At 43.5% G+C, this 16,216-nt stretch overlaps 1 long non-coding RNA gene across 2 annotated transcripts in view; it reads right to left on the minus strand.

The window, feature by feature from the left end:
* Positions 1-1,466: 1,466 nt before the first annotated feature.
* The window catches only part of LOC124958061 (uncharacterized), a 30,670-nt gene continuing 15,920 nt past the window's right edge, over positions 1,467-16,216 (minus strand). Inside the window, exons 2-4 of one of the 2 annotated variants that reach the window (XR_007103827.1) lie at positions 7,813-7,945; positions 4,737-4,787; positions 1,467-1,681 (exon numbers count right to left, since the gene is read on the minus strand). This is a non-coding gene — a long non-coding RNA (uncharacterized LOC124958061). The remainder of the gene's footprint in view (positions 1,682-4,736; positions 4,788-7,812; positions 7,946-16,216) is intronic. The other variant, XR_007103828.1, reaches the window with a different exon arrangement.

Consider the following 16,216-nt stretch of genomic DNA (forward strand, 5'->3'; position numbering starts at 1 on the left):
TTAGGGATAAGTGGTATGATGTTTGCAACACACCTTCAAGTGACTTAGGGGGGAAAAAAAAAGTGAATGTACCAGAATGTTAGCAGTTGGTTAATAAGGTTGGGTATATCATTCTGTTTGTTAGCTAGTAACTCAACTTTTCTGTAGATGAAAACTTTTTAAAATAAAAAGGCAGAACAAAAAGAATGTGTCCCTGTGCACAAAGAGCTTGCAATTTACTATTTTCTTACCATTTACTGCTCATCAAAGGCAAACAGATGTGTGAATCACTGTTTAATCCAAGGCAGAAGAGAAGCATGGTCAGTGGAGAGAGAAGTGGTAGATCTTGGAGGTCCAGAATAAGGAAATGGTTAGTTTTTCCTAGGGCATTACTGTTAGTGAGAGAAAGCTTTCAAGATGGAGGTAGTATTTGAGTTGGGTATAAAAAAAAAAAGTGTGTAGTTTTAATCAGAAGATGGCAAGGCAGGGAATTTTGGTCTTAGGGGACAACAGAAACAAAGTTATAGGGCCCGAAGCTGTTCAGAGAACAAAGAGCAGTCCATGTAACTGGGACACAGTGGATGTGAGAAGGGATGTCCTGATATATAAATATTGGTTGGTGTATGATGCTCATGATGATGGGTGGTTTTAAATGCTATATAAATAAAATTCTGAAGAGGGATAAATAAATATTTCATTCTGTATCAACAGCTGGCTTAGTCATCTAATTAATGAATTTGGGGGGGGGGCAAACTCCTACTCATTCTTCAAAACCAGTACATGATTCTTCTCTAAAGTTATTCCCAAGCTCTGCAGACAGCATTAGTCACTGGGACCTGTCTCTTTGCTGTTCCTATAGATGGCTCACACTCATTGCTGATGTCATGGGGATCGTGCAAGGCCAGCCTTGTCAACCACCACTTCTGACTACTTTCCCTAGAGTGAACCAACTGTCCTTGTTTCAGTCTTTTCGATTTTCCAGTCCTCAGCTCCAGAGCCTCAGATCCCCACAGCTGACTGGAGTCTGCTTGCTAGGATAACCAACCAGTGATTACAGTGTTCTTTGGTCTCTTAGCCTTGGTTTGGATAACCAGCTTCATAGCTCCATGATTGCAGAAAAGAGGCCTGGTTGCTGCTTAGGGACCCATGTCAGCTTATTGTTGTCAGTGGGACTTCACCAATGTGTAAATAAGAGCATTTCCTCCCCACATGCACAGAGACATTTTGTGAACATTTATTGCTATAGAGCTTTCCATCTTGTGCTGGGATTGTTTTCTTTGTCCATTTCCTACTAGACAATGAGTGACTACAGAGAAGTCTCCATATTGTAGTCAGCTTTGAATCTCCAGCATTTAGCACAGCGCACGATACGTAGGGGCCCAATAAATGCACATTGAAAGAATGAGTGGACAGACGAATGAGCAGAAGAGTAGTTATCATCCATATAGGTCTCTGCAGGATCAGTTCCTTACCTGAGTACATAATTGAGAATTGACTTTTTGAATAGAAACCAACAGTTATAACGAGGTTGCAGAGAGTCTCCCTTCTTGAAGCTCTATCTCTGCCCTTGTTTGCATTGGGTGTGAGTTTTGAGAGGGGCTCCTGAAGACAGCGAGAGCCCGTAGTGGTTTCCAGATGCGTATTAGAGATCAATGCTGTCTTTGAAATCACGGTGGGGTTCCAAACTGTATCAACACAGAGCCTGAGAAAAGAGTTGAGTCATAAACCATAATAACAAGATTTTGCTTATAGATGTAGCCCTTTTTCACTAGCAGACCCACCAAATATGTAGCCAACACTTATTAAATCAAAGGACTGCTAGAGTCACCTTCCTGTCCAATCTGTATAGAAAAAGCATCACCATCACATCCAGACATCCACAGGTCCTTGACATCCGTGGTCCTTTCACCTCTGTTTGACACACCCATGAGACAAAGGTGCCAACTTCAGAGCACAGAGCAGTTGCCATGAAGAGCCCAGGCCAGGAACCATGGGGTCTGTTCTGATCACTAAATAACCACTCCTAGTCCATACAACAGATGGTGGGTAATTGGGTTGGCTGTGTGTTTTGTTCTGGCCATGTTTCCTTGATTACTATTTTCAAAATATTCTCTGCATCCCTGTGCTGCCATCCCAGGCTCCTATTTCTAAAGGATAAGCAGAAAGTGTTCAGTTGCTTTCATAATCCAGGATCAAACTGATCATATTTGTGAGATTCTTGTAGAAAATAAAATTTTCATACTGAATCAAGTAATACCTTAAATCTCATGCAGGACACCTTGAAGTGGCATTGGAGTTCTATTCTCCTACCCGAGAATGGACACCTGGAAAGCCGATTGGGTGTGAGGACTTCATCGAATGAAGATGGCTTCTCATCCCTATTCTACCTCTTCAGACCAGAAGCACCAGGATCCTCTCCCCACAAATGACAAAGCTGTGAATCACATACCACACCCTTTTCTGAGCATTTTTCAAAGTCACTTGGGTTCAGCCCCATCATGAAATGCTGCAATTCTTTGTCGAGTGTCTCTGATGTGTAGCGCTCTCTGCTCTGTGCTGTGAGGCTGGGATATTCTGAGTTTGACACTGATGTCATGCTCAAGGTTGATTAGGTAGATGCCTATCTCTACCCCCAACTTCTTGTGAGACCATGGAACTCATTTCAGCCTCAGATTCTATTTGATAAATTAGAAGGATAGAGGAAGGAATCTCCAGAAAAGAGAAACATGAGTGAAGTGGGAGAGAGTATATTCACTTGAGGGTCTTAAGAGAAAGTTGCCATGCAAAAGAATAGTTCAGTTCTGAATTAAGTTTTCCAAGACCCATTCTCTTAGAAATATTGTCTTGAAATTCTCTGCCTCAGAAACAGTCCCTTCTGCCTACTATTCAAGTAAGTGGTAAAAAGAAAGCTATGTACAACCACTTTCATTATTTGGGGACATTCCTCTTAGATTGATTCCAACTGCAATCAGAACAGAGAATTGGAAGTGTGGTCATTTCATAAGGACCCATTAAAAGAGAAGCAGGATTGGTGCAATGGTGCATACTTGCAATCCCTGCAACTTGGGAGACTGATGAAGGAAGATTGCAAGTTTCAGGCCAGCCTGGGAAACTTAGTGAGACCATGTCCCAAAATAAAAAATAAAAAGGGATGGGGTTGTGGCTTAATGATATAGCACCCCTGGGGTCAATCCCCAGGATCCAAAAAAAAAAAAATCTACATTTATATATCTATATTCCTATCTATCTATCTATCTATCTATCTATCTATCTATCTATCTATCAAGAGGGGGAGAGAGAAAGGCAGGAGCTGGGGATGTGGCTGAGTGACAGAGGGCTTGTCTGGCATGGGTGAGGCCCTGGGTTCTATCCCTAGTACTCCCCCATCCAACCCTCACACACAAGATAAATAAAAGAGAGGCCGACACTGACGAGCAAGATCTTCAGTGGCAGAAGGAAAATTGCTAGTAAGCTTTATCTTAGGGAGTGTATCAGTTTTGTGTTGCTCTGACCAAAATACCAGATAAGAACAACTTAGAGGAGGAGGTTTATTTTGGCTCACAGTTCCATCGTTCTGGGCCCAAGGTGGGGCAGAACTTCATGGTAGAAGGTCATGGTGGGGAAGTGCTGCTCCAGGTATGGCAGCTGGGAAGCAGAAAGAGAAGGGGGAAGGGGCCACAGGGCAGAGGTTTCCTTCCGGGACATGCCCCCGGGGACCTTCTTCCTCCAGCCACACCCCACCTGCCTTACCATTACCACCAGTTAGTCCATTCAAACTAGGAGGCACTGATTAGGTTACATCTCTCAAAATCTAATCATGTTACCTCTGAACATTCCTATATTAACACAGGAGCTTCTGGGGGACACCTCATATCCAAATCATAACAGGGAGTTAGTCACCCCTAGATAAAAGGGAGTGACAACATTGAAATTAATTTTGCTCAGGTTTTCTAGAGTTTTTTTCTTGTGGGGTCTTTTTCTTTTTATGTCAGGGAGTGTACTGGGGATTGAACTCAGGGGCACTGGACCACTGAGCCACATCCCCAGCCCTATTTTGTATTGTATTTAGAGACAAGATCTTACTGAAATGCTTAGTACCCCACTTTTTTTGCTGAGGCCAGCTTTGAACTTGCGATCCTCCTGCCTCAGCCTTCTGGAGCCGCTGGGAGTGTGGTCTTTTCTTGAGTCATTTTGACTCTGGGACCTCACAAGCCAATTCTGCCATTGCAATCCTACCATGTCTAAATACCCGATTCGAGTTGTACTTATTAAATGTCTGCTGGGTATCTAGCACTATGCTCATCGCTAGTGGTAAGGGAGCCAGCTCCATTTTCTTATCACTTGTTTACCAGCAAATTATTTAAGTCTTCTCAACCTCAGTTTCTATACTGCAAATCAGGAACGTTTAATTATCCATTAATCCATTGTGAACTGTGCTGCTATAAACATGTGTTTGCATGTACAACTGTAATATGATGACTTTAATTCTTCAGGATAAATACCGAGGAGTGGTAAAGCTGGGTCATATGGTGGTTCCATGTCTATTTTGTGACTTCTCAGTGGAGAACAAGTGTAATATGTTTGACACTGGCACTTAGTTGACACTCAGGAGTCTGAGTTCCCTCTCCCTTTCTTTCTCTAAATCTGGATTTCCTCATTGTGAAATACAGCTGGCTAAAAACAGCACCTTCACTGGGCGTTCTTAAGAACTGAGTAAGATAATGCATGTTTTACTGCAGGGCTGGGGTGTAGCTCACCGGTAGCACATTTGCCTAACATGCACAAGGCCCCGTGTTTGATTCCCAGCACTGCAAAAGAAAAATAAAAGTTTATTGCAATAATGAGATCCATAATAATTATAGTCATTCTTAAAGTACACTTATACTTAGAAGCCACAAGCATGCCTACAAAACACTTAAAAACACACAGTACATGACTAAGCACCCCAAAGCCCTCATGCCCTCAGTAAGCACCCTGATGCCCCAGTGCCCTGGAAGGGGTTTGATCTAACCCATTTTCCATCTTCCAGCATGAAAATGGAGCAATAAAGGAGGCTGCCCAGCACCTTTCAACAAATAATGGATTTTGAATGATGCCAAGTTTCCTCCCTGCCAACTTCAAAGGTATCACTTGAGTGGATTCCACTACTCCTCGCCTCCCAGCCTTGGCCCTGAATCCTTCCTCAATCCTGCTGTTTTGGCCAGGCTGGATGGCCTCACTCCAGTGCACCTGTCTTGCCCGCTTCCACCTCTTCATCTTCGCTAAGGCTGGACCTGAAGCTCTGGAACCCCAGAACCCCTTCCCATCCATGCCACTCATTGTGTGTTGACTAACTTCCTCTTTATGTTTTATTTAAACCTTTGTATTCCTTGTGACAACCAGCACGGGGCACTGCACATGGTATGTATTCAATAAATCATTATTGGATGAATGGTTAATTTTCTTCTCCATATGATATTCAAAAAGATTTAATTAAGGGATTAGTTGTATGAGGCACTATGCCAGGTGCCCTACAGAGATAATTACATGAAGGATCCCTGTCCCTAAGTAGCTTAACATCTAAAACTATTAAACAGATATAAACACTCATTTATAGCATCCAATCACCTGGGTTCTTAATCTAGAATCCGTTGACAAACTCCTCCCCCAATAATCTGTGAATGACTCTATGAAAACTCTGAAGTGATATGGAAAATGTTGTCTGTGTGAATATCCTGGGGGACAGTGTCCATGAAAACTGTGAGTCTTGGAGCAAAAGAAGTGGTGAGAAGCAGATTTTATTTTAGATATACTGATGGATAGGATGAAGGACATGAGAGTAGAAATGTGTGTGTGTGTGTGTGTGTGTGTGTGTGTGTGTGTGTTTTTACTTGGGATTGAACCCAGAACCACATATGAGCATCTCAAAGTGCTTAGGACATAAGAAGCAAAGATCATTCTTGGATTTTCTATTTGAGCACATAGGTGGGTGTCCTGCCTTCTACTGAGAGGGTGATGGTTTGGTGGTGGAGATGGAAGCAGACACCAGGGAGATGAAAATCAACAGGCAAATGATAAGTAAGCTAGAAATGTCTATTAGGCATCTAGACACAGATGCCAGAGAGCAATTGGATGCATGAAGTAGAGCTAAGGGGAGAAGTGGACTGTGGATATAAATTTGAGAATTGTATAACTGGCATTTAAGGTCACTGTGGTGCATCCGTTAGGGGAGGAGAGAGCTAAGGAAGAACCCAGAGGACTTTCTGACATGTGGAGATATGGAGGAGGAGGATCCAGGAAAAAAGTCTGAGATGAAGGAGGCTCTGAGGAAATCCAGGCAAGTGTGGTACCCTGAAGCGGAGAGACTGTCAAGGAGAAAGCAGTGGTCAGCTGCATGAAGTTTCCTTGCTAGAAATTGCATCGTTGGAGTGGACTTGTCTGTGTCATGGACTAAACTGAACTTGAGTATAGGAATTATGTTTTATTTATCTCAGAATCACCAGGGCGTAGCACAAAGCTGGGCACTAACGGGTGAGCTTGTGCATTATCTAATGAATGCAAAAGAGAAGAATCTCAAATCCAAGCAGGAGAATAAAATTACCGCCAAATCAGAGGCCTCTGTGACTGAGCTCAGCACTCTCTCTCACATGCTTTGTGGGTGTGGTATAACGTATCTCTTTCCAGCAGGAGGCAGGACAGTGGCACTGCTGTGTCAAAGTTCTGGAGCCCTTGGTAGGACACATACCCCACAATGTCATTTGTGCACAAGGGCACTTGGCTGGGGAGAAACTGCACTTCAACCTCTACCATCTGCTTAGTGAATTCCCAGCCCACTGGCTCCAGTGTCACTTACCTCTTAATTACCGGCCTTGGCTCCCACCTGGCTTGAGAGGCCAGCTTTGCTTCCCTGCTGCATTTTAAGCAGTGACTTGACAAAGCCCATCTTTCTTGGCTGAGATTTCCTTTGGTCAATTTCAGCCAGCCCTTTCCTCCTGGGATATCCTGACCTTGCCCAGTTAGTAGTTTCTAGCAGACTGACATCCTGGTGGCCCTGGCAGCTCTGAAACTGATTCTGCCTACTCAGGGCAGTGCCCCACAGGGCAAACTGGCATTTAGAGCCTCTGAGAGTAGCTGGCATAGGATAAAACCAATTAAGAAGGCAGTTGAGAGACAACTGGGACCTATGGTACAATCTACCATTGGTATACTTCCCAAGTTGGGGTGGTGGTAATTACCTGAATCTCTAAATGTCCTGTATAAGGCTCTGACATACTGGAAAAGAGCCCAGGATTAAACATCAGTTCATCTTACCCAGGTGATACCATTCTTGAACTGTTTCTCTTCTAAAGATGCTCAGCTCTTTTTGTTTCTCTAGAGTAAATGGGCTTGGGTTTAAGCATCTTGGTTCAGAGCATAAACCCAGAGTGGAGAACTTTTTGCAGCTAAATTGACCCAATCTGCCTCCTCTTAACCTTCATGGCTTTTTCTTAAACCCCAGTCAGTAGAGGAACCCCAAAGTTCAACCTACTCCTTCTGAATTGAGTCACTTTTATGCTCTAGGTATGTTAGTGTTTTCCTGAGTCAACTTCCCATGCCCTTCACAGTAAGGGAGCATGATTCCTAGAGTTTTGAGTGTTGTGTTCTCACCAGGAGTTAGAACATATGCTCCAGGTGCATCTGAGAGCCCCCAAAGGCACACCTGTGTAAGTGTTCTAAGGGATAGGGGCTTTTTATTAAGAAAACAGACGGAAAATATTCATGGCTTTTTATTTAAAAGCTTTTTTCCATTGTATCCCATTTAGTCTTCACTACAACAATTCTATAGGGGAAGAAAGGAGAGAAGGCTGCCCCCACCTTTACACATGGTCACCAAGACACAGAAGGGAGGAGCCACCCACTAGGAGGAGCCTAGGACTCAAACTTGGGTCTTCAGATTCCCACAATAGGAAGAGGTTCTTTGGTCACATGTGCTACCTGGTGTGTCCATCTGAAATGAAGACAGAGACCTCTACTCATCTGGTGGTTGTCAGAATCTTCAGAGTGAAAAAAGTAAAGAAATAAAATAAAATAAAATAAAAAAACACAAAATGACTTTTTGGAATTATGTTCCTTCTACTTCCGTCTTTAGAAGATGGATGTCTATAATATAAACTGCCTAGCAAATGTCCTAACAAAATATTAACTAATGGGTTAAAAATATTTAAAAATAATTTTATCTATTTGTCTTCTATCTCAACCAAAGAGTTATGGTGTCTGTATTGCTTGACCATCATCTTACTGTATCCTAATAGCACAAGGCATTGGAAACAGCTCCAGAGGAATCAGTCATCATTGGAACTATGGTCTCAGATGGAGTAGACTTCTGGTGAACTTGTGAACAAAGGCTGACCCTCTGTTGCCCAGCAGGTATTGGTAAGCACATGCCCAGTACTGTACATGGTTCTGTGGGCAACAGAAAACCCACACAGAGAGTGTACATTCTAGGTAAGGAGTCAAAATAAAAGGCTTAAATTTGGGTTGATCAACATGAACAATTAGACATGTTTGTAAAAAGAGTAATTCTGTACATTATCCATTCAGCATCTAAATATTAAATAACTTCCTATGTGTTAAATTTCCTATATTGGGTGTTGAAAATATGGGTGATAAAATAAGAATAACAGATTTCAGAACTTTAACACAACAAAAGTTTCTTTAAACACTTTCAGCAAGGGTTGTTAGTATTTGTCTGCTATAACTGCCACTCAGGGACACATACTGATGGAAGCTCTTGTACCATCTTGTAGTAGAACTTTCTAGGAGTGTGACCTCCAAGGTTTTCGAGAAGGGAAGAGAAAGATGACACAGCCTTTCAATCCTCAGCCCAGAATTATCACGTCACTCTTGCTTACAGCCCATTGGTCTAAACTAGTCACATGACCCCAAGGCCCATGCAAGGGATGTTGGGAAATACACAACTGAGATATTTGATAAGCATTAACAGTGTCTGCTACAAGTGGGAAGTGGATATACAGACAGAAAAAGCCCATATCCTTAATAACTTCAAAACTGTGGTACAAAGCAGATGGTGCTGAGCATCATGAGACTGATACAAAGTATTGGGGAAGCTAAAGGGCTGGAAGGATTGGCAGGGTTGAATCCTGGACAGGATTTTGGAGAACATGGTATTATGATGGGGCCTGAAGCACTGGTAGGTTTTGATGTACTTTTGGAGCAAGATATACTGGCAGAAGAGCATTGAAAAACCGTAAGTAGTTTGCTTGAGGGCAGAAAGTGTGATAAGGCAAAATAATATAATGACAGCTATAACAAATAGCATTTAACAGAGCACCAAGTATGTACCAGGCCAAGATCTAAGTGCTTTATGTATATTGACTCATTTAATTACCTCAGTGGTCTTTCATCAAAACTGAGCTTCAAAGAGGTTCACTAAATTACTGAAGGCCATAGTAGAGTTTGGCTAAGGTTCTGTCCAGTGGGTATGCTAACCAGCCTTTGGAGGAGCACGTGAGGGTCAGATTTCAGAGGGTCATGAACATCAGGCTAATGCACCTGAGTATTTATTTTAAGGCAGAGTGTGAAATTGAAGGTTTCAAAGCAGGAGGAATAATCTGATCTGATTCATAATTAAATCATAGATTGCATAGGTCCACCTTGGAGACCTGAGAGAAACAGGGAAAGGGAATCAGAGCTGGCTTCTCAGTAACACAGAGACTATGGTCAATCAAAGAGAAATAAAGAATTTTGCAGGCAGGGAACAGAAGGTATAGATGTAGGGATGAATATGGTTTGGAACAAGATAGTGCAATCTGTCTGACTGGGGAAGGGTGCAGAGAGTTGGGGCAGAGTGATATGGTGAGGGATTCAAATGTCAGGCCACGGAGATTGGATTGATTTAGTAGGAAGGAAAGAGACGTCTATGCTTTGAAGACAGGACAGAGGAATGTGTTATGAGGCCTCTTTGCCCATCTCTATTGCCAGTCTGACTCATCATGGGCTTGAAACACCTGTCCTCTCAATACCTGGGGGCATTTTCAAAGCAAACCTGAAAGACTCCTTGCCATTCTTTCAAAAGATCTCCTCTTCTCTACAAGCAGTGAAATAATTGAAGTTGGGTTGTTGTCCCCCCTCCCCTTTTTTCTTTTTCTTTTTCTTTTTTTTTTTTTTACAAGAGCCATTACAAAGGTGTGAAATATTAGACACTTACGCATCTGTGAATAAGATTGTAGGCAAAAATGTGTGAGTTCCCATCTCAGCTAATGAACCAGAATATGGTTTTAATTTTTGAACTGCAAAAATGTTCTGCCTTTTTTTGGTCGTCCCCTACAGAAGACTTCATATTTTAATAATTCAGTGCAGCCTAATTACTTTAATTAATCACCTTCTTTTCAGAGATGTCAGTGGTCTTCGTTATTTTCTTGTTACTGTAGGTACTGTTGGGATTTTTAAGGAATTTTTAAAATATATATGTAATACCCAGGTTAACTCTTTCATGACACCTGAAATGTGTCTGCTTTTCCTTAGAGTGTGCTCTGTCATTCACAGATGGGTCAGACATGCCCGGAATGCCCATCTCTTCTGTCACATGCCCTCTCTGTGATCAGTTAACAAAACCATCTCTATACCTTAAAAATTGCTGTCTGGAGACAAATGTAAAATGCTATTTAGAGCAAGTCAATATTTTTGCATCTTTCTGAGTCATGATGGATATACAGGGGATGACAATAACTTTTATTGTACAATCAATATAATTTGCTTCCCTTGCAGGAAAACATAATTAGGTTATAGTTCATGCAATGGCAATGAAGGTATGTTCATTTCTAAAGTCTGTTGGTGGGTGGAGGGTCCTTTCTTGATCTGAGTGGTGTCCCTTTCTAGCTTCTGACCCAGGTTGACTGGGTGACACTAAGCACATCTCTTTACGTGTGGGATCTTTGTTAATTCTTTAAAGCAAAGAATGAGAGTGTTTTTATACAGAGTTAATAATACACTGGTTGGATATTTGGAGGCCTGACATGAGAACCTGGCTTTGGAGGCAACCTGTGTGACTTAAATGGCAGAATTCTGTTATTGATTGTTCAACTAGTCCCATAGTCCTTCTTTTTATTTTTTTACCATAAAAAAAGAGAACTCAGATCTTGTGATTTTTCTCCCATTTCCTTAAGTAAATGTAAAAGGAACCCTTATTAAGGAATGCATTGAAATATAGGGAGAGAACTACCAGGTCACCTTTGTTCTTCTTTCCTGGGACCCTTTTGTCCCCTCTGCAGCTGCTTGGCCCCCCTGGCTTCCCAGTATAGGCTGGTTGCCTATAGGATCATTCCTGTGCATTTTACCCCTCCTGGCACTGGTCTCTGGAGCCTCTGCTCGGTCCGGGCGGGGAGTTCTGCAAGCTGTTGGAGATTTCACGAGAACTGAGAACAAAGTACTACGTGAGTAGAGAGCTTCGCTTGGTGCATCTTTAGGCTTCCTGGCAAAGGGTTGCGAGGAGACTTCCCATTTGGAACTCAGGCTGAATACTTTTATTTTGAAATGCTGACTGTCTGAAATCAGATTTATTCAACCCTGACTTTGGCTTTGAACTGAGGCACACATGCTACCTGTCACCTGAAGGGTGCAATTAGGGTCTGCACTTGGAGCTGTATTTTCTGTCAATGCAGAGGGGTGGACATGAGAGGAGTCTGGGATTTGTTTGGCTGAAAGAAAAAGAAAGACCTACTTAAAAACCCTCTTTCTTTCTTTAAAAAAAATTTTTTTCCCCCATTTTCTGCCCCACCCTCCATCCTCCCTTTGACAACCTGGAAAGTCACAGAAATCGGCAAGAAATAAATCAATAATCAGATCAATTCCAGTCATGGATCCAAAAAGAGCCTTGTGGTTCAAAAACCTCTGGATTCTTTTGAGTTTCCTAAAATTTTTGTATGGCAATCAGAGATGTTAATTGGTTGAAACTGCCTGTGGTTTTAGGAAGTGCTCCGATTACAAGGAGAAATCCTTTTATGTTGCTGGACTCCAGCCACAAAATCTCTGAAGTTAGGAATCTGGCAGAGGTTGAACCCCCTCCAGGGTGTAAATAAACCGGTCAGGTCTATAACCCAATAGAAGTCAATTTATTGTGTGTGTTTCAAATCCTTCAGCCCAAGCCCTACCCATTTATTAAAGAAAAGGTGTGGGATACAGCTGGCACTCAGACAATAGAATATGGCAACTGCAGTGATCGTGAAGTCTACATAGTCAATGGAGGAAAAGAAGGGCCCCTGCCAGGATCTACTTTACTTCCTGCCCAGATTTGCGAGGAATTGCCTAGAATCAAATGGCTAATCAAGACTGGCACCCAGAACTGCTTACTCTGCTGGCTTGGAGGCTGAGACTCAAAAGGCTTAAGTGGGTGAAGGTTTTATAGCCCCAGTCTGGAAACCCCAGCGACATTCTCTGTTGGACTGTGCATCCGCGTGAATGTTATCAGAACTGGAGGTTTTGCTGGACCCGATCTTGCTGTGACTCACTGCGATGCCCAGGGCAGTATGGAGGTGGGAGGCTGCTCTGAAACCTTGGGCCGAGAACACGATGAGCCCATTTACACAGACAGAGCTTGCAGAAGGAGGTTTGGGGTTCATCTGATCCTGATCAAGACAAGAGGGAGAGACCCAGCACCCCTCCACCCGCACCCCCGCCTTTCTTGCCTCCAGCTCTAGCATAATTGCATTCCCCAAACGGTGTGTGGCAGCAGGGTAAGGGTGTGAAATGTGCCCAGCCTCGTTTGCATACTGCTCCAGACTGTCAGTGACAGTGAGTTATTAGTGAAACCTAGGACAGTCTTTTTCAAGCTGCCTCTAAATTGCTTATTCTTCAGCATTGATCCATCGGGCACCACTACTCACCTACACCCTAAAACAAAAGGATAAAAGGCCCCTAATAACTTTACAATACCCCACTTTACGTTAATGTAGCAAACGCATAATCTGGCTGGAGTCTTTTTTTTTTTTTTTTTTTTTTTTGGTGGCTCCCCCTCATCCCACCACATCCCCTTCATTTCCATTGGCTCCTGCCAAGTTGCAGAGAACCAATGGGATTCCTTTTCTTCATTCATGTCCTAGCAACAAGCTCTGTTCCAATCTTTCTTTGCCAAACTAACACCTGAAAAATTACATCATGAATAATGGCAAAAGCAGCAAGGGCCAGGGAAGGGTTTTTTTTTTTTTTTTTTTTTTTTCATCTGTCTGCTGCAGAGTTCATTTAAGGTGTTTTAGTCTAGATTCTTAAAGCGACAGTGTCCTAGATTTTAGCTGATCTTTTTGAGCATATTGGTTAACATATACAGTATAAAAGGAGCAGTAACTGAATGTAGCAAAAACCTTTTAGGTGAAATGAGGGGAATACATTTTGTTCGTGGTGTTCCCTGTGTATTCTTTCCAAAAACCTTCCATCAGAGAAGCCCCCAAAATGGAGAAGTAGATTCTTTATATAATATATTCTCTAGGAAGGACAAAAATGTTCCAAACCACACAAGCCGCCCACCCACTCTCCCATACAAAAATGCAGTCCTTCCTGGTGGTTTCTTTTGCTCCAGTTAACTATCCCCAAGGCCCTTTCTATTACTACTTTGGAATAAAGGGCTCATTCTTTAAGGGGGTCCTGGAGCCAGGGAAGGAATTGCCTTGAGAATCTGCCAAAGGTGTGGGGTTGTCAGGGTACAGGACCACAGGGTGGGGGTGCGGGAGCACGTGCGCACATGCGCACGTGCAGGGCTGTGACTGCAGACAGGCAGCTGGGGAAATGCAGGAACAACGAGATCCAGATGACCAAGGAGGGAGGGGGGGTTGGTAGAGAAACCAGGAAACCGAGGTGAGCTGATAGGGAGTGGGCATGGTGGGGGGTGGGGGAGAAAGTCAGGGAGGGGAAGGCCGCTGCCCATGTACTCTTCTCTCCCAATGGGCAAGGGTTTCTTCTAATGAAAATGTCCACCCTTCTAGGCATTTTTCAAGACCCAGACGCTGACTCGCTGCTTCCGGCTTCCCCCACCCCACCCAGTCTAGCGCAGACCGGGAGCAGACTCAGACACAAAGAACTGCAGCCTTGCGCAGGCACCGAGAGGAAGAAGGGCGGGGGTTAGCACCTGCCCGCCTTCTTAGTGCGCGGTGCGCAGCGGGTCAAGTGCCGCGACTCTTGCGTCCTAGGCACTGGACCATGCACTCTGGCATTCTGGTTTCGTTGTCAGCATGTGTGTAGTGCCGGCGGCTGGTGCTGGGAAGGGGCCCCTGGGGCAGTCTCGGGTGCCTTGCTGGAGAAGCAGAAAATAGATCTATTGGATGTCTGGCTCCAACGCCGAGTTTGTAGCTCGCCTCAGCCATCGCCTTGGCAGCAGGGTGATTAGAGGCCCTGGCAGACAGTCTGCCTGGTTACTTGTGAAACCGCATAACTATATAAGGCCCGGGAGAAAAGAGAGGGATGCCAGGCTAAGAGACTCTCGGAGGTGCAGAAAAGAGGAGAGTGCAGGAGAGGCCACTCCTAGGATGGACCTAGAGATGCGCCCCTTCAACATACCCACACCCCACCCGCCACAGGATGCAGTGATAACTTCTGCTCAAGTTCTACCACCAAGTATGTGATGTAGGCGGAATAAGGAAGGCTGGGGGTGGGAGGGGCTCTGCACCAGGATCTGGTGAAATAGAAATGCTTTCTCCCTAGAAACATACTTGGTTAGAGTCAGTTGGCTTCAGGGTAGGCCAGGAAGGAGACCCATAAATCCAGAGTTTCAAATATCTTTGGTGAACATTGCATCCCACAGGGCAGAGAATTTGGATCACGTGGCCTGAGGGGCAGTTTTGGAGAAATAGATGGCCTGGCAGGCTAGGCCAGTGGGAAGGAGTCCTGGAAAAGGAGATGGGAGTCTTGTATTCCCTCTGACTTGAGATCTAGAGCATTGTGACCCCTTCTTGCACCAAATGCTACTGTTGTGAATGACGACCAGAATATTCTCAAAAAGTGGGTAGTGTCTAGTGTGTTCTTAAGTAAGTTCTCAGTCACATTATCGTCATAGTCGTCATCATCACTACGCTCCCACTGGTCTTAAGCGTGGATCTGTAGCTTTGAATTAGAAGGGTCATCTCTCCAACTACAGCTTCCTTAAAATGCCCTCTTCTCTTCCAGGGCCTCTGTTTTTTTCTGTTTTTCCTCCCATTTCCTGGATCCTCTTTCCCATTGTTCTTTGCTTCCTCTGGACAAGCCTTAAATGTTGATTTTTCTCTGGGCTCTGTCCTAGTCCCTGTTCTTCTCTCCTCCTACCTCTTGATTTTGTGATCTTATCCTCCCAAAGGTTTTGATGATCTGTTCTATCCTGATGGCTGCCACATCTACAGCTCCAGCCCAGACAGCCAAAACTTCAAGACCATGAGTCTAATCATGTGTCCTCAGGGTATCACAGATTCAATACGCCCCTCATCTTCTCCACCCTTTGATTTGCTTCTTTTCCTTGTATAGTTATCTCAGTGAAAAAACAAAAACAAACAAACAAACAAACAAAAAAAAAAACCTTTACCTTCAGTTGTCCAAGACAGAAATCTGGCTGTCATTCTTGACCTGTTATCATCCCTCATCCTCTATATCCAGTCTTTGCCCCAGAGTTGTTGATTTTACCTACTATTTTCTTGAGTGTACCTGTCCCCACCTCCTTACTACCACTGCTCTCAGCCTAGGATAAATTGCTAATTCTCTTACCAGACAGTTGAATTTACTCCTTATTGCTTCTGCTTAGGGTCCCTGGGTGGCTTGCACATGGCTTCCTGCCTTTCATACATCATCTCCATTCATTCTTAAGGTTTCAATCACATGATCTTCCTTTAGTTTCTTCAAAGTGCTTCTCTCTCCCACAAAGGGACTGTGTAATGCAACACGTGCCCCTCAATTAAATAAGTCCTACCTGCACATCCTTAAGCTCCCAGAGGGATGGTCATTGCCTCAGGGACTCTTCCCCTGCCTTTGGTTCCTTTTTATAGATTCTCATAGAACCTTCAGCCTCTTCTCCCTTAACATCACACACTCTACTTATTTAATTAATATCTGCCTCCCTTATAAGGATGTAATGCCATTAGAATAGAGATCTTATTTTTTATTCATCAGTATAGCCGAACACATAGTAGGTGCTTAAAGAACTTTGTTGGATAAATAAAATAAATTCTTCCAGCTATGTGCCAACAATAAATTTGATAAACACGATTTCTTGTTATGTAAAAACATGGAGTAGGGCAAGGTCAAGAAG

The sequence above is a fragment of the Sciurus carolinensis genome, chromosome 11 (genome assembly GCF_902686445.1).
Source record: "Sciurus carolinensis chromosome 11, mSciCar1.2, whole genome shotgun sequence".
In the NCBI taxonomy this organism is placed as follows: Eukaryota; Metazoa; Chordata; class Mammalia; order Rodentia; family Sciuridae; genus Sciurus; species Sciurus carolinensis.